The sequence below is a fragment of the Aedes albopictus genome, chromosome 2 (assembly GCF_035046485.1).
Source record: "Aedes albopictus strain Foshan chromosome 2, AalbF5, whole genome shotgun sequence".
In the NCBI taxonomy this organism is placed as follows: domain Eukaryota; kingdom Metazoa; phylum Arthropoda; class Insecta; order Diptera; family Culicidae; genus Aedes; species Aedes albopictus.
Window position 1 is genome coordinate 423,753,739 of NC_085137.1, and position 15,965 is coordinate 423,769,703.

Sequence of the window (15,965 nt, forward strand, 5' to 3'; positions counted from 1 at the left end):
AAGAATCAAGTGCTAATAGTTTAATTAAGAAACCTTTTTCAATGAATTCATTGCATAAAAATGGAAATGCATTAAGAGATCGATAATGATGTATGTACCAAAGAGGCTGCAATAACAAACTTTGTCGATTCGCTCTACCAATAATTATGGTTTGATGAGAATATTACGTTGTGTTGATCCTTGTCATCTTTGAAGCGCCAACCACCAACAGCTCTTTTGCAAAAACAAGATTGCTTCCAGGAAGTCCGAGCACAAAAAATATATCCCACGAGGATGTTCACTTCCCCGAACGGAGGTCACCGGAATTCTTTACCTTTCTCATTCTTCGCAAAATACGGACAAGCCGCCACCTTTACGGTCATGTTTTACCACACCTCGCCTGGCAGCCTAAACAGAGCAGAGGTGAAAATGCAAAAATTGAGTCGCTGATTGACTTCGACTTTGAGCTCATTTTTCGCTTCACCAACACTTTATGACCGGAAGAAGCTCTTGAGCTTGTTGGGAAAGCCTTCACGTGTATTTTGCCTTCTTCCTATTTTGTGTTAGCGCCTCAATATTCCTACACCGCTGTGAAGTTCAGTGGTTCTTCAACGTGCGCGAATTGACGTACGAATGTTGAACAACAATTCTGCAAAATGTATCAAATCGAGTTACAGATAAGTAATTGAGTCGACTAACGTTACCAAACTGACATGAAATACGACACCTTCTCAGAAATTCTGAAAATTAGTCTACACAAAGCTGAAAAATTAAACTTTTTTGTTCTTAAATTTCAAATTTGTGTCGAAGAGCATTTATGTTACCCAAAATGTTGTACAGAAGATACTTATTAACTAAAGTTGTCTATAAGATATTCTTGAAATCTTACAGTGTTTGTACGAATCTTGAAATAACTGTTAAGAAGGTGCAAATTTTCACAAACTTTCTGGTAGAAAAGAAAGAGCTGCAAAACAAGTAAAAGTTTGCAAACTACTGGCCCAGCCCAGTCTGATATGACGAACTCCGGATCTGCCGGTGTCGAGCCGTACAAGCGGTAATTTATCAATTTCCTTTTAATAATCTCTTAACATGCATTCCAGACTACGGTCCCCCGGAGATATTGAGCGGTTTTTCTTGACTTTCTTGTCTGATGCCAGGATTTCGCAACAGCAGCACAAGATGCCACCATACCTTTACGCCTCGGCTGGCTGAGCTGGCTGGATTGGATGTACACAAAATCGTTGAAATGTATTCCGGTCTAGTGGCTCCTTGAGCTTGGAAATATTCCTAAGCCAGCATGGCGTGATGGCGTTCACGGTCGATGAGCAGGTCCATACCCATCGGTAGCGGCGCAACGACACCGTTCAAAGAGGGAAGCAGACCCATCCAATCGACGGCGGCGGGAGCTTATGGATCAGATCTGTAGTGTAGCAGCAAATTGCTGCAAGTGGTTCACATTGTGCCATCACAGTACCGGAGGAGATGGTATCGATTTATGTATTTGGCCAAGCTCGCCGATAGTGTTCGTTTTCAGCTTGTCAGTGGCTGGATTATGTTGCTCTTTGACGATGCGATGGCGAAGTTTCGTGTGAAATATTGACTCCACCATGTTGGGGAATGCGATATGGGAGAGAGCAACCAACCGGCAGTAGACCAACTACCATCCACCACTGGAAGTGGGAACCTTGGCAAAAACTATGGTCTTTTCATGAAGTGTATTGAAGTGAAGATGAAAAATTGTGGATGGTCCAGATTGATTGATCAATCGCTGATCGAGGAAACCATTCGACACATTTTGGATTATATTTATGGATGGTTAACTTGTTTATGGGGATACAATATTGGGACTATTTCTGTCTAAATAAATCTACAATATTGGGACTATTTCTGTCTAAAAAATATCCTAAATCTGTACTCACATCACAATAAACTTTACAAAGAGCTTAGTTTTCCAAGTCACTGCAGTACACTGTCATGTTTTTCTGTCGATAAAGATTTTTGAAAAGTTTTATTTAGACTTATATCAAGATGAGCCCTACAGCGAACGAAAGATGTTCGTTTACAAAAACACTTGAGCCCTTTTCACATGTTACGCTTTTGAATTTTAGTTAATTTCATATTTTTAAAAACTATTTACTTACCTTACCGGTCAGGCTAAGGCCGGGGTGGCCTCTGCTGTACATAGTAGCCGCCTCCATTCCACTCGGTGCATGGCTGTTTGTCTCCAGTTCCGCACTCTGCGTAGGGTCCGCAGATCGTCCTCCACTTGGTCGACCCACCTAGCTCGCTGCGCTCCACGTCTTCTTGTACCGGTCGGATGACTCTCAAGAACCATTTTAGTCGGGTTGCTATCCGACATCCTGATGACGTGACCCGCCCACCGTAGCCTCCCGATTTTCGCGGTATGGACAACGATTGGTTCTCCCAGCAGCTGATGCAGCTCGTGGTTCATTCGCCTTCTCCAAGTCCCGTCTTCCATCTGCACTCCGCCGTAGATGGTACGCGACACCTTCCGTTCGAAAACTCCAAGGGCGCGTTGGTCCTCTGCACGTAGGGTCCATGTTTCGTGCCCATAGAGGACGACCGGTCTAATCAACGTTTTGTAGATGGTTAACTTCGTGTTACGGCGAACTTTATTCGATCGTAGAGTTCTGCGGAGTCCAAAGTAGGCACGATTTCCTGCCACAATGCGCCTCTGAATTTCTCTGCTGGTGTCGTTGTCGTCAGTCACCAGTGAGCCCAAGTACACGAATTCTTCAACCGCCTCGATTTCATCACCGTCGATATGAATTCGGGGTGGCGGGCGCGGTGATTCCTCCCTGGAGCCCTTTGCCATCATGTACTTTGTCTTTGACACATTAATGACTAATCCGATTCGCCTGGCTTCACTCTTTAGTCGGATGTACGTTTCCGCCATCGTCTCAAATTTACGAGCAATAATATCAATATCATCGGCGAAACCAAGCAGCTGAACGGACCTCGTGAAAATCGTCCCACTCGTGTTTATCCCCGCTCTTCTAATTACACCCTCCAAAGAAATGTTGAACAGCAAGCACGAAAGACCATCACCTTGCCGTAACCCTCTGCGAGATTCGAAGGGACTCGAGAGTGTCCCTGATACTCGAACTACGCACATCACTCGATCCATCGTCGCCTTGATCAATCGTATCAGTTTATCCGGGAATCCGTATTCGTGCATAATCTGCCATAGCTGTTCTCGATCGATTGTATCATACGCCGATTTGAAATCGATGAACAAGTGATGTGTGGGCACGTTGTATTCGCGGCATTTCTGCAACACCTGGCGGATGGCGAACATCTGGTCCGTTGTAGCGCGTTCACCCATGAATCCAGCCTGATATTGCCCCACGAACTCTCTTGCAATCGGTGATAGACGGCGGCATAAAATTTGGGAGAGTATCTTGTAGGCAGCGCTCAGTAGTGTGATCGCGCGGTAGTTTCCGCAATCCAACTTGTCGCCCTTTTTGTAGATGGGACACACGATACCTTCCATCCATTCCTCCGGTAATACTTCCTCCTCCCAAATCTTGGTAATGACCCAGTGTAGTGCTCTCACCAGTGCTTCTCCACCGTATTTTAGAAGCTCGCTTGGTAGTTGATCTGCTCCAGCGGCTTTGTTGTTTTTCAACCGGCCAACCTCCTCCTCAATCTCTTGAAGGTCGGGGGCCGGAAGTCTTTCGTCCTGTGCACATACTCCTAGATCTGTTACCACGCCACCTTCGGTACTTGCAACGTCGCCATTGAGGTGCTCATCGTAATGCTGCCGCCACCTGTCGACCACCTCACGCTCGCTCGTGAGAATATTCCCGTGATTATCTCGGCACATGTCGGCTTGTGGCACAAAGCCTCTGCGCGAGCGGTTCAGCTTCTCGTAGAACTTTCGTGTGTCCTTAGCGCGGTACAGCTCTTCCATCGCTTCGCGATCTCGTTCTTCCTGCTGGCGCTTCTTCATCCGGAAGACTGAGTTCTGCCTGTTTCGCGCCTGTTTGTAACGTGCCCCATTCGCTCTTGTACGGTGTTGCAGCATTCTCGCCCATGCTGCATTCTTCTCGTTTTTCAACTGTTCACATTCGCTGTCGTACCAGTCGTTTCTGTGATTCGGAGTCGCGAAGCCTAGTGCTGTAGCCGAGGTACTACCTATGGCGGATCGGATGTCCCTCCAGCCATCTTCAAGTGTAGCTGCGCCAAGCTGCTCTTCCGTTGGTAGGGCCACTGCTAACTGCTGCGCGTAGTCTTGAGCCACTTCTACGTTACGAAGTTGCTCGATGTTGAGCCGCGGCGTTCGACTTCGACGAGTGGTGATAACTGTCGAAAGTTTTGAGCGCATGCATACAGCGACTAAGTAGTGATCCGAATCTATATTCGCACTGCGGTATGTGCGGACGTTGGTTATATTCGAGAAGAATTTACCGTCGATTAGAACGTGGTCGATTTGGTTTTCTGTTTGGTGGTCGGGTGATCTCCAGGTGGCTTTGTGGATATCTTTGCGGGGGAAGAAGGTGCTTCGGACTACCATACCACGGGAGGCTGCAAAGTTTACGCATCGCTGGCCGTTATCATTCGATACGGCGTGCAGGCTGTTTCGCACGATTACCGGTATGTACATTTCCTCCCTTCCTACCTGCGCGTTCATGTCGCCGACAACAATTTTCACGTCACGCGGCGAGCAACCATCGTATGTTTGCTCTAACTGCGCGTAGAACGCTTCTTTCTCGTCATCGGGTCTCCCTTCGTGTGGGCAGTGGACGTTGATGATGCTGTAGTTGAAGAAACGGCCCTTAACTCTCAACATGCACATCCTTGCGTTGATCGGCTGCCACCCGATCACACGTTGTCGCATCTTGCCCGACACTATAAATCCTGTTCCCAGTTCATTGGTGGTGCCACAGCTTTGGTAGAAGGTAGCCGCTCGATGCCCGCTTTTCCACACTTTCTGTCCAGTCCAACAAAGTTCCTGCAACGCCACGATGTCGAAGTTGCGGGGATGTAGTTCGTCGTAGATTATCCTGTCACATCCTGCGAAACCTAGTGACTTGCAATTTCATGTTCCAAGTTTCCAATCGTAGTCCTTATTTCGTCGCGTGGGTCTTTGCCGATTGTCTCGAGTCGTATTTTCTCCTATGTTATTCGCAATGGGGATTTTTACGGGTGGCTTATTGGGCCTACGCCAACACTCCTGTCTCGCCGGAGGGCCATCGTGCCAGTTCTGTTTAACGTCCCAACCAACACTGGGACGACCACGCTGATGGGGCTACCACCTTGGATCTAGCTGGGCGTGGTGCAGCGTTTCTTACTCAGCCGCTGGATGCCAGAACAGACGCTGTTTGAGCCGCACCTCTTTGGTGAACAGACACTCGGATCGTCCCTCCTCAATCTAGCTGAAGTCAGAAGGACAACAGTGCCCAGGCTGCACTACCAGCTAAGCACACCACTCTTAGCTCGCGGTCTTTGTCATCGCTTGACCCGTGGAAGCATGAGGTAGGAACTTGTGAGGACCAGAGCTTTATTGGACGCTCTCCTAATCGACTCACCGTTTTGCAGCCCACTTTAAAAACTATATACCACGGGTAAAACTCGAAAACTGTTCGACTTATTTTTTTAAGCACGGTTTTGAAAGCAGTATATAATTATGCTCCAAAAACATTGGTCGTGAAGTTCACGACTTTTGTTTTATTTTGTAAACTAGTGTTATAAATCTCGTCGCAGTAAAAAATAATCAAAAAAATCTTTTTCCAAAAAATATACAGTTAATCGAACAGGAATTTCTCAAGAAATGCTTACTGGAATTCCACCAGATGCTGCTCTTAAATTTTCCTGACATTCCTTCAGGAATTCATGCTGAGATTCCTCAAGTAATTTCTCCAGATGTTTTCCACGAATTTCTACAGAATTTGTTCCGTGAATTTTTGCGTCAGGAATTTCAACTGCAATTCTTTCGTGGATTTTCCCTCCAGGCAACCACGAGGGATTCCTCCTAGGTTGCATCGTGGAGTCCCAAGTAACCAAAAGTTCCGCTTCCCATGACATAATGAACTTTCAAGTTCAGCGAAGTTCAGAGAAAGTTCTTAATGGAACTTTCTGGCTGCTTAAGGGGCTAACGATGGGCCTTGCTGGAACTTCGATAACAAGCTCCGACACGGTTTATTGTTAGCCTCTTAAGCAGCAGCTATAAAGCTTAAGATGCTACTCGGAGTTTTGTCGAAACTCTCAAATTCTTAGAAGTTCAATTCAGAAGAATTGTGTTTCAATAAAAAAAAGGTTTTTTTTTTGTAGAAATCAACATTTGTTATTATTATAAGCTTTAATAGGAAAATTGTCAACCCGAGGCTTGTTCATCTCCAAATCAACTGTTTAAGCGAATACGAATAAAAGACTAATTTGATTTTTTCAAATCAATGAATATTGGGCTGAAACAAAAAACAATGCCATTCACCGGATTCGAACCGATAGTCGCTGCGTGGGAGCTCTACGCTTTTCCACGGTACTGCAGTTTCGATTGAGTGAACAGCAGGTGAAGTCTGACTTGAATCAATTGTATACCAGCAACTAGTTTTACACATTTGCACAGAAGTGAAATTAGCATGACTTTGTGAAGTGTCTGGGCTGCAAAACGGTGAGTCGATAAGGAGAGCGTCCAATATAGCTCTGGTCCTCACAAGTTCCTACCTCATGCTTCCACGGGTCAAACGATGACAAAGACCGCCAGCTAAGAGTTGTGTGCTTAGCTGGTAGCGCAGCCTGGGCACTGTTGTCCTTCTGACTTCAGCTAGATTGAGGAGGTACGATCCGAGTGTCTGTTCACCAAGGAGGTGCGGCACAAACAGCGTCTGTTCTGGCATCCAGCGGCTGAGTATGAAACGCTGCACCACGCCCAGCTAGATCCAAGGTGGTAGCCCCATCAGCGTGGTCGTCCCAGTGTTGGTTGGGACGTTAAACAGAACTGGCACGATGGCCCTCCGGCGAGACAGGAGTGTTGGCGTAGGCCCAATAAGCCACCCGTAAAAATCCCCATTGCGAATAACATAGGAGAAAATACGACTCGATACAATCGGCAAAGACCCACGCGACGAAATAAGGACTACGATTGGAAACTTGGAACATGGAATTGCAAGTCACTAGGTTTCGCAGGATGTGACAGGATAATCTACGACGAACTACATCCCCGCAACTTCGACATCGTGGCGTTGCAGGAACTTTGTTGGACTGGACAGAAAGTGTGGAAAAGCGGGCATCGAGCGGCTACCTTCTACCAAAGCTGTGGCACCACCAATGAACTGGGAACAGGATTTATAGTGTTGGGCAAGATGCGACAACGTGTGATCGGGTGGCAGCCAATCAACGCAAGGATGTGCATGTTGAGAGTTAAGGGCCGTTTCTTCAACTACAGCATCATCAACGTCCACTGCCCACACGAAGGGAGACCCGATGACGAGAAAGAAGCGTTCTACGCGCAGTTAGAGCAAACATACGATGGTTGCTCGCCGCGTGACGTGAAAATCGTTGTCGGCGACATGAACGCGCAGGTAGGAAGGGAGGAAATGTACAGACCGGTAATCGGGCGAAACAGCCTGCACGCCGTAACGAATGATAACGGCCAGCGATGCGTAAACTTTGCAGCCTCCCGTGGTATGGTAGTCCGAAGCACCTTCTTTCCCCGCAAAGATATCCACAAAGCCACCTGGAGATCACCCGACCACCAAACAGAAAACCAAATCGACCACGTTCTAATCGACGGTAAATTCTTCTCGGATATAACCAACGTCCGCACATACCGCAGTGCGAATATAGATTCGGATCACTACTTATGCCGTTTTTCTTTTTGATCCAGTTCCAACCTGGGTTGGAACTGGATGAGATCACAGTTTCAACCCCAACCCGACTTCGGTTTCGCTTGTACTAAAGTTTGTTTGTGTTTGTTTGACGTTTGTTTGTTTACACATTTTCCGCCAATCCAGTTCCAACCCAGGTTCAAAAAGAAAAACGGCATTAGTCGCTGTATGCATGCGCTCAAAACTTTCGACAGTTATCACCACGCGTCGAAGTCGAACGCCGCGGCTCAACATCGAGCAACTTCGTAACGTAGAAGTGGCTCAAGACTACGCGCAGCAGTTAGCAGTGGCCCTACCAACGGAAGAGCAGCTTGGCGCAGCTACACTTGAAGATGGCTGGAGGGACATCCGATCCGCCATAGGTAGTACCTCGGCTACAGCACTAGGCTTCGCGACTCCGAATCACAGAAACGACTGGTACGACGGCGAATGTGAACAGTTGAAAAACGAGAAGAATGCAGCATGGGCGAGAATGCTGCAACACCGTACGAGAGCGAATGAGGCACGTTACAAACAGGCGCGGAACAGGCAGAACTCAGTCTTCCGGATGAAGAAGCGCCAGCAGGAAGAAAGAGATCGCGAAGCGATGGAAGAGCTGTACCGCGCTAAGGACACACGAAAGTTCTACGAGAAGCTGAACCGCTCGCGCAGAGGCTTTGTGCCACAAGCCGACATGTGCCGAGATAATCACGGGAATATTCTCACGAGCGAGCGTGAGGTGGTCGACAGGTGGCGGCAGCATTACGATGAGCACCTCAATGGCGACGTTGCAAGTACTGAAGGTGGCGTGGTAACAGATCTAGGAGTATGTGCACAGGACGAAAGACTTCCGGCCCCTGACCTTCAAGAGATTGAGGAGGAGGTTGGCCGGTTGAAAAACAACAAAGCCGCTGGAGCAGATCAACTACCAAGCGAGCTTCTAAAATACGGTGGAGAAGCACTGGTGAGAGCACTACACTGGGTCATTACCAAGATTTGGGAGGAGGAAGTATTACCGGAGGAATGGATGGAAGGTATCGTGTGTCCCATCTACAAAAAGGGCGACAAGTTGGATTGCGGAAACTACCGCGCGATCACACTACTGAGCGCTGCCTACAAGATACTCTCCCAAATTTTATGCCGCCGTCTATCACCGATTGCAAGAGAGTTCGTGGGGCAATATCAGGCTGGATTCATGGGTGAACGCGCTACAACGGACCAGATGTTCGCCATCCGCCAGGTGTTGCAGAAATGCCGCGAATACAACGTGCCCACACATCACTTGTTCATCGATTTCAAATCGGCATATGATACAATCGATCGAGAACAGCTATGGCAGATTATGCACGAATACGGATTCCCGGATAAACTGATACGGTTGATCAAGGCGACGATGGATCGAGTGATGTGCGTAGTTCGAGTATCAGGGACACTCTCGAGTCCCTTCGAATCTCGCAGAGGGTTACGGCAAGGTGATGGTCTTTCGTGCTTGCTGTTCAACATTGCTTTGGAGGGTGTAATAAGAAGAGCGGGGATAAACACGAGTGGGACGATTTTCACGAAGTCCGTTCAGCTGCTTGGTTTCGCCGATGATATTGATATTGTTGCTCGTAAATTTGAGACGATGGCGGAAACGTACATCCGACTAAAGAGGGAAGCCAGGCGAATCGGATTAGTCATTAATGTGTCGAAGACAAAGTACATGATGGCAAAGGGCTCCAGGGAGGAATCACCGCGCCCGCCACCCCGAATTCATATCGACGGTGATGAAATCGAGGCGGTTGAAGAATTCGTGTACTTGGGCTCACTGGTGACCGACGACAACGACACCAGCAGAGAAATTCAGAGGCGCATTGTGGCAGGAAATCGTGCCTACTTTGGACTCCGCAGAACTCTACGATCGAATAAAGTTCGCCGTAACACGAAGTTAACCATCTACAAAACGTTGATTAGACCGGTCGTCCTCTATGGGCACGAAACATGGACCCTACGTGCAGAGGACCAACGCGCCCTTGGAGTTTTCGAACGGAAGGTGTTGCGTACCATCTACGGCGGAGTGCAGATGGAAGACGGGACTTGGAGAAGGCGAATGAACCACGAGCTGCATCAGCTGCTGGGAGAACCAACCATCGTCCATACCGCGAAAATCGGGAGGCTACGGTGGGCGGGTCACGTCATCAGGATGTCGGATAGCAACCCGACTAAAATGGTTCTCGAGAGTCATCCGACCGGTACAAGAAGACGTGGAGCGCAGCGAGCTAGGTGGGTCGACCAAGTGGAGGACGATCTGCGGACCCTACGCAGAGTGCGGAACTGGAGACAAACAGCCATGGACCGAGTGGAATGGAGGCGGCTACTATGTACAGCAGAGGCCACCCCGGCCTTAGCCTGACCGGTAAGTAAGTTGTGAAGTGTCTTCAGCGGCGCAGCGGTAGGTCAGCAGGCTATCACGCAGGAGGATCCAGTTTAAATTGTGACGAGTGTAAACATACACTCAGCGAAGTAAACTACCGGAATTCATCAAAATACCTTATGAAATTTAGCCATAACTGGAAAGTATGGATGCCATAAGTGTGTGAGTCGATTCTGCGTTATGAACCGACCTTAAGGAATTCAATCTAGTCGTTATGCATTGTTTAAAGGCCATTTCATAAGTTAGACCTTATGATAATCTTAGGTTTATTTGCTTGAGTGTATAATTATCAGGAAGAATTTCAGAAATAAATCACATACCACCAAACAAGGTTGTGATTCTGAAGAACATTTTTTTGTTTCTGCATGAATTTTGTTTAAGTTCTGTCAGAAGCTGCTAAGAAGGCTATCCAGCTACCTTATGAAAACTTTCAAATTCCAAAATTACTTACAAATGAAGCTGCTAGAAGGCTAATGAGCGACCTCGAACAAGCTGCTTAGCTTATGAAGTACCCTCTTATCTGAACTTTTGGTTACTTGGGATGCTACCTTAAATTGTTACCCGGAATTCCTCTGATGATTTTTTTAGGAATTATACTTGAGGTTCTTGAAAGGATTTGTCCAGGAATTTCTGTAAGAATCCCTCCAGAATATCCTATTGATATTTCAAAAGAAGTCCGTGGGACAGTTCCTGCTGGGATATCTCCTAGGATTCATGTAGTGATTTTTTCATCAATTGCTGTATACATTTTTGCTTGAATTTCTTCAGATATTCCTCAGGATTATTTTAGGGATTTCACCAGGGATCCTGTATAAGTCACAGTGAATTCTCTGGATATTCCTCCACCAATTTCGCCATAGGCAAATTAAAAAATTTCTTTCGAGATTTACATGAGGATTCCTCTAGCAAGTCCTAGAGGGATTGTAATGGCTATTAAAAGGGGCTGTTCATAAACCACGTAGACCAAATTTTGGCCATCTCAGACCCCCCTCCCCCCTCGTAAACATTCGTCCATACAAAAAAAATTGAAATTGGTATGGAGCGTAGCCTTTGCCAGGCACCCTTCCCCTCCCCCCAAAAAGTCTACGTGGTTTATGAACGGCCCCTAAGAAGCGTGTTTTTGCGGTATCGATATCACCGCTTCCAGGGTTGCCACATATACAGATTAATCTGTATTTTGCAGATTTTGACGAATATTTTTCCATGCAGAATCTGTAGCTAGAGGACTGCAGATTTTTTGAAAACATTGAAATGAGATTTACACGTTATGTAAACTTCAGTTAAGTAATGTAAAATTAATATCATAACATTAATTAATATCATAACATTATGATATATCATGTAAATTTTTGTTATATGTCATGTAAGCATACAGAGTCATGCTGAATTACATGACATATAATGAAAGTTTACATGATATTTTATGACTTTTACATGATAGCATTGATTATTATCATTTCATTTGTATTCGTAACACCATTTTTTGTTTCAACCTACTGAACTGTTCCCAGATTTTGGATAAACCGACACCTGAATCGCGCAAATGAAATGCTTCTCTTTGTCGTTGCCACGGATGGAGACACCTGGGTGAAAGCTAAGTTTTCATGCAGTTTTTATATCTTTTAATACATTTTGATAGGGTATCGGGATGCTTCGTTGGCATAGTCCCCTCGTTCGGCCTATCTCAACGTAAACCAAAAACTCAAACAAACACGCATAACTGGATATCGGAAAAGCTATGCGCCAATCAAATGTAACATTTCGTTTCAATTTTAGCACTTTGGAGCATTAAAATTGAATGAAAATGTCACTTTGTTTAGCTTTTGTAGACCCCATGATTCTTCGGCTTAGTGGGTAGTCTATACACATGAACATAAATGGCATGATTCTGGAACATTTCGAATTGACTTTTCAATAACTGAACATTTGATGTGACGGTCAAAGACGCTATTTTGAACTTGTATATTTGTTTTCGACGAATAATAACTTGTTGGATCTCGCTCCAACGTCGTCGGCCGGCGTCATCACAGGCTGCTTCAAACAGACCAAGCTGCGAAGCGTGTGAGAAACGGCCCATTGATACAACGAGCTGCGCTGCCTATTGTACGATAGTTTCGTCAGCCTAACCGCACGTTGGGCTCCCTGTAGCATGCAGCGCAGCGCGTTCATTCTATTATTTTCTATCTGTTTTGTGTCATTATCCGTACTATCAGTCACCTATAAAAGGTGACTGAGCAAACTGTATCATGTTAGTGTGTATCGTCATATCACCACTGAGCAGGAGCACTGCCTCTCAGTGGTGGGAATAAAGTAAAGTTAAATCGTAGTCAAGCGTTGTTTCCTCTCCGCCGCCCGGGGCAATTAAAATTACACAACGTGGGGCTAGACATAACTATTTTACAAATTGAATGGCCGAATATTGAGGACATGTACCCAAATCTTGGCCCATCAGTAAAGTGACGTCAAAACACCGATAAAAAGACGTCAACAACATTTCTTGCGTAAGAACCAGAAAGAACGAACAGGAAAAAAGATTTTGTGTGTGGTGAATGTAAAAATATAACACAATAATAGGGTTGCGTTGTTTTTGTTACTAAATTAAGAAAAAACTTTAGTTTAAATGAGTTTTTTGAAAATTTGGCTCCGAAAATGTAATTTAAAAGTAAGATTGGTGAACAAACAGAAATATTACTTCAGCAGAAATATTGAAAAAATGAGATATTACTGGTTCTAGTGCATGGAAAGCAATAGGTCAACGTTGTATCCACAAATAGGCCAAATTTTGTACCATAGACCAACGTTGCATACAATCGCATCGAATCTTTTCAACTTAATTAAGTACATTCTTGAATATTTACGTTAGTTTACTTCCAATTGGTGACACATGCATTGCCTAGAATGTGTAATAGAGTCAACATTTTATTTCTAGTACAATTAATTCATGAGTTATGGTCAAAATTGTCAAGGCTGCTTGCAAATTAGGCCAAGGAATGGTACATATACCCTATACAATTCAAATAAAAAAATGCTTTTATTTTATGCAAAATTCGATTTTATAGATATTTTAAAAATTGAAATACCTTATACCTGATAGAGGTTTATCCATTTGTTCCACCAGGTATTCTGGCTTTGATTGCTTTGATATTTATACACACAACAGAAACACGCATTTGATAAACAAATTGAGACCCGAGCAGAAGGGAATAACAACAGCATAATACAATGCGTTATTTTGGCAAAATAACTGCATAAAGGAATCTATTATTTTTATGTTATTAACTTAACATATAATGTTATAGACTTGCGTGTCATAAGCGGCAAAATAACAAATACCATAACAAAAAAATGCTCCTGGCAGACGAATTTAATAACATGTTTTGTTCGTTTTAATAACAACATAATAATAGTGAATTTGGAAAATGTGTCAACAACAAATTTTGAACTTTAAATGTTATTAATAATAATCTAAAATCAAAACTTGTTATGATGTACAGGTAATACAGTACTGGACAGAATAAAATACACATTGACCGATTTCATACAACATGTTTAAGTTTGGAATCTCTGAATCTCAGCTTCTAGTGCACATATTGACTTCAAAATTTAATTGGACTCTTTTAATAACTTGAAATTTAAAGTGTTAAGAAATAAGATTTGTAAAATTTTCATAGCTATTGCAATCCACTTATTTCGAGAAAAAACGAAAAAAATCATTTTAGTATAACTCTAAAATGATGACCAAGTTCTTCTGCAAAGTTAATCAGACTAACAAAACACACTACTTTTCTGAATAATCCGTTTGAATAATCCAATTGGAAAATGACAATTTTGCTATTTTTATGGAAATGAACGTTTTGCGACATTTTAAAAACTTTTTCTCAGAACAAATTTGTCTGTGGATCAAATTCAAATTATTATAAATATCCAGACAAAAATTGAGATCGATCACTACCCAAGAAGCTGAGATTCAACCCTCAAAGAATCAATGCGCACATTTTTTTCTCTAGTTTCTGTTACTGTCGAAATTATTATAAAACACTGAGTTGAGATGTTGACTCATTTGCAGTTGGGATATAATGCCAGGAAAAGGCAGAGAAACTGATGAGTAATTATGCACAAGCTATCCATCACGAAATGCTGCAAACAACGTAAATCACGAATGATGCAGTTTTGATATCAAAGCTTGTTAAAGCCTGCGCACTTTAGAATCGGTACACTTTCAACCGGCTGTAGTAAAAAAACGGTTTAACCTAGAAAAAAATGTTGTTAGAAGCAAATGAAGCTTATTTATAGTATTTTGTAGGAAAAATATGAAAAATTCAGTTTTTATTTCTTCAAGATAAAATTTTGACCTGATTATTAAATTCATGCCATTTCATTCTGCACAAACCAATGATAGTCAACATTTGCAAATTTCACATATAACGGGCTGATATTACCACAAGAAACAAAATTATATTCATCAAAGATATGCTCAAAACAAGTTACGACATTGAACTCTTGACAAATATGGTTCACAAGATCATAATAAACTTATAGCCTTATAGTCCATTCACGCTATATTAAAAACATAATTTTTCTCAAAGTAATTTTATATGAAAAAATGTTTCCTGGGATCGTTTTTTGGATCTACAATTCTCCAATTCAAGTGGCCCAGCTTAATTCATATCGAAACCCGCATTATTGTTGGAATTATTAGCAGTTTTCCCTCACAGTAGTCGGAAATTAACAGTCATAAGAGTAACTCCTCATAATAAGCCTAAAATAAGATAGCTTTCATGGATAAAACACTAAAAACTATACAGATTATGGAACTATAGATGTGATTCTATGATCACAAATAAAAAACTTTTGAGTGGATTCAGTTTTATTTAAAAAAAATCGTTAGATATTTCACGCCATCAAAACACATCAAATGAATTTCGTCAGCAATAGTCCATACAGCTTTCGAGCCACGATTATTTATATTGTTCTGCATCAAATCATTGGCTTCTTGTATACCAATACTATTCGTATAGTATCCTTCCCGTATGCGTATTTGCCGAACTAAAGTTTAAGCAAAAATAACTTTTTTGACCTTAAATATCTATGCAAGCCTTTGATTTTCCATAAAACCCTTCAAAGGCTTACCATAGCTATATTGGAAATTTTAAAACACTCATGGAATATTTTACCTCCCTAAATCAACAATCATAATACCAACAACTATTCTATACTGCGTAATTGGTGGGTTTGGTAATTATATATTCCTACACAAATTTTGAATCTGACAATGATTGGTTTTTGCTCAATGTGTGCAGAAAAAACTGGCACTACTTACGAATTAAGATCAATAGTTCATCTGAAAATATAAAAACAGCAAATTTTATATGCTTCCTACAAACTACAATAGATAAGCTTCAATTGCTTCTAACAACACTTTTTTCCAAGTGACACCGTTTTTGAGCGGCAGCCGGTTGAAAGTGTACCGATTCTAAAGTGCGCAGGCTTTATTGTCGTGCTATTGATGATCAAATATTTGACTAATCATAATAATAAAATAATAACTTAACATGTTTTCCAACAAAATATATTATTCAGATACTATTTCATGAACGTATACTAATACTTTGATCATAACAAAATGAGATTGTCCAACAAAATATGTTATGGAGAAGCAATGTTTTGATAAGTTTACAATAACAAAACAAGATATAAAAACAGGTTATGTTATTTCGTAGTTATTAATTTGATATTCTCCTCTG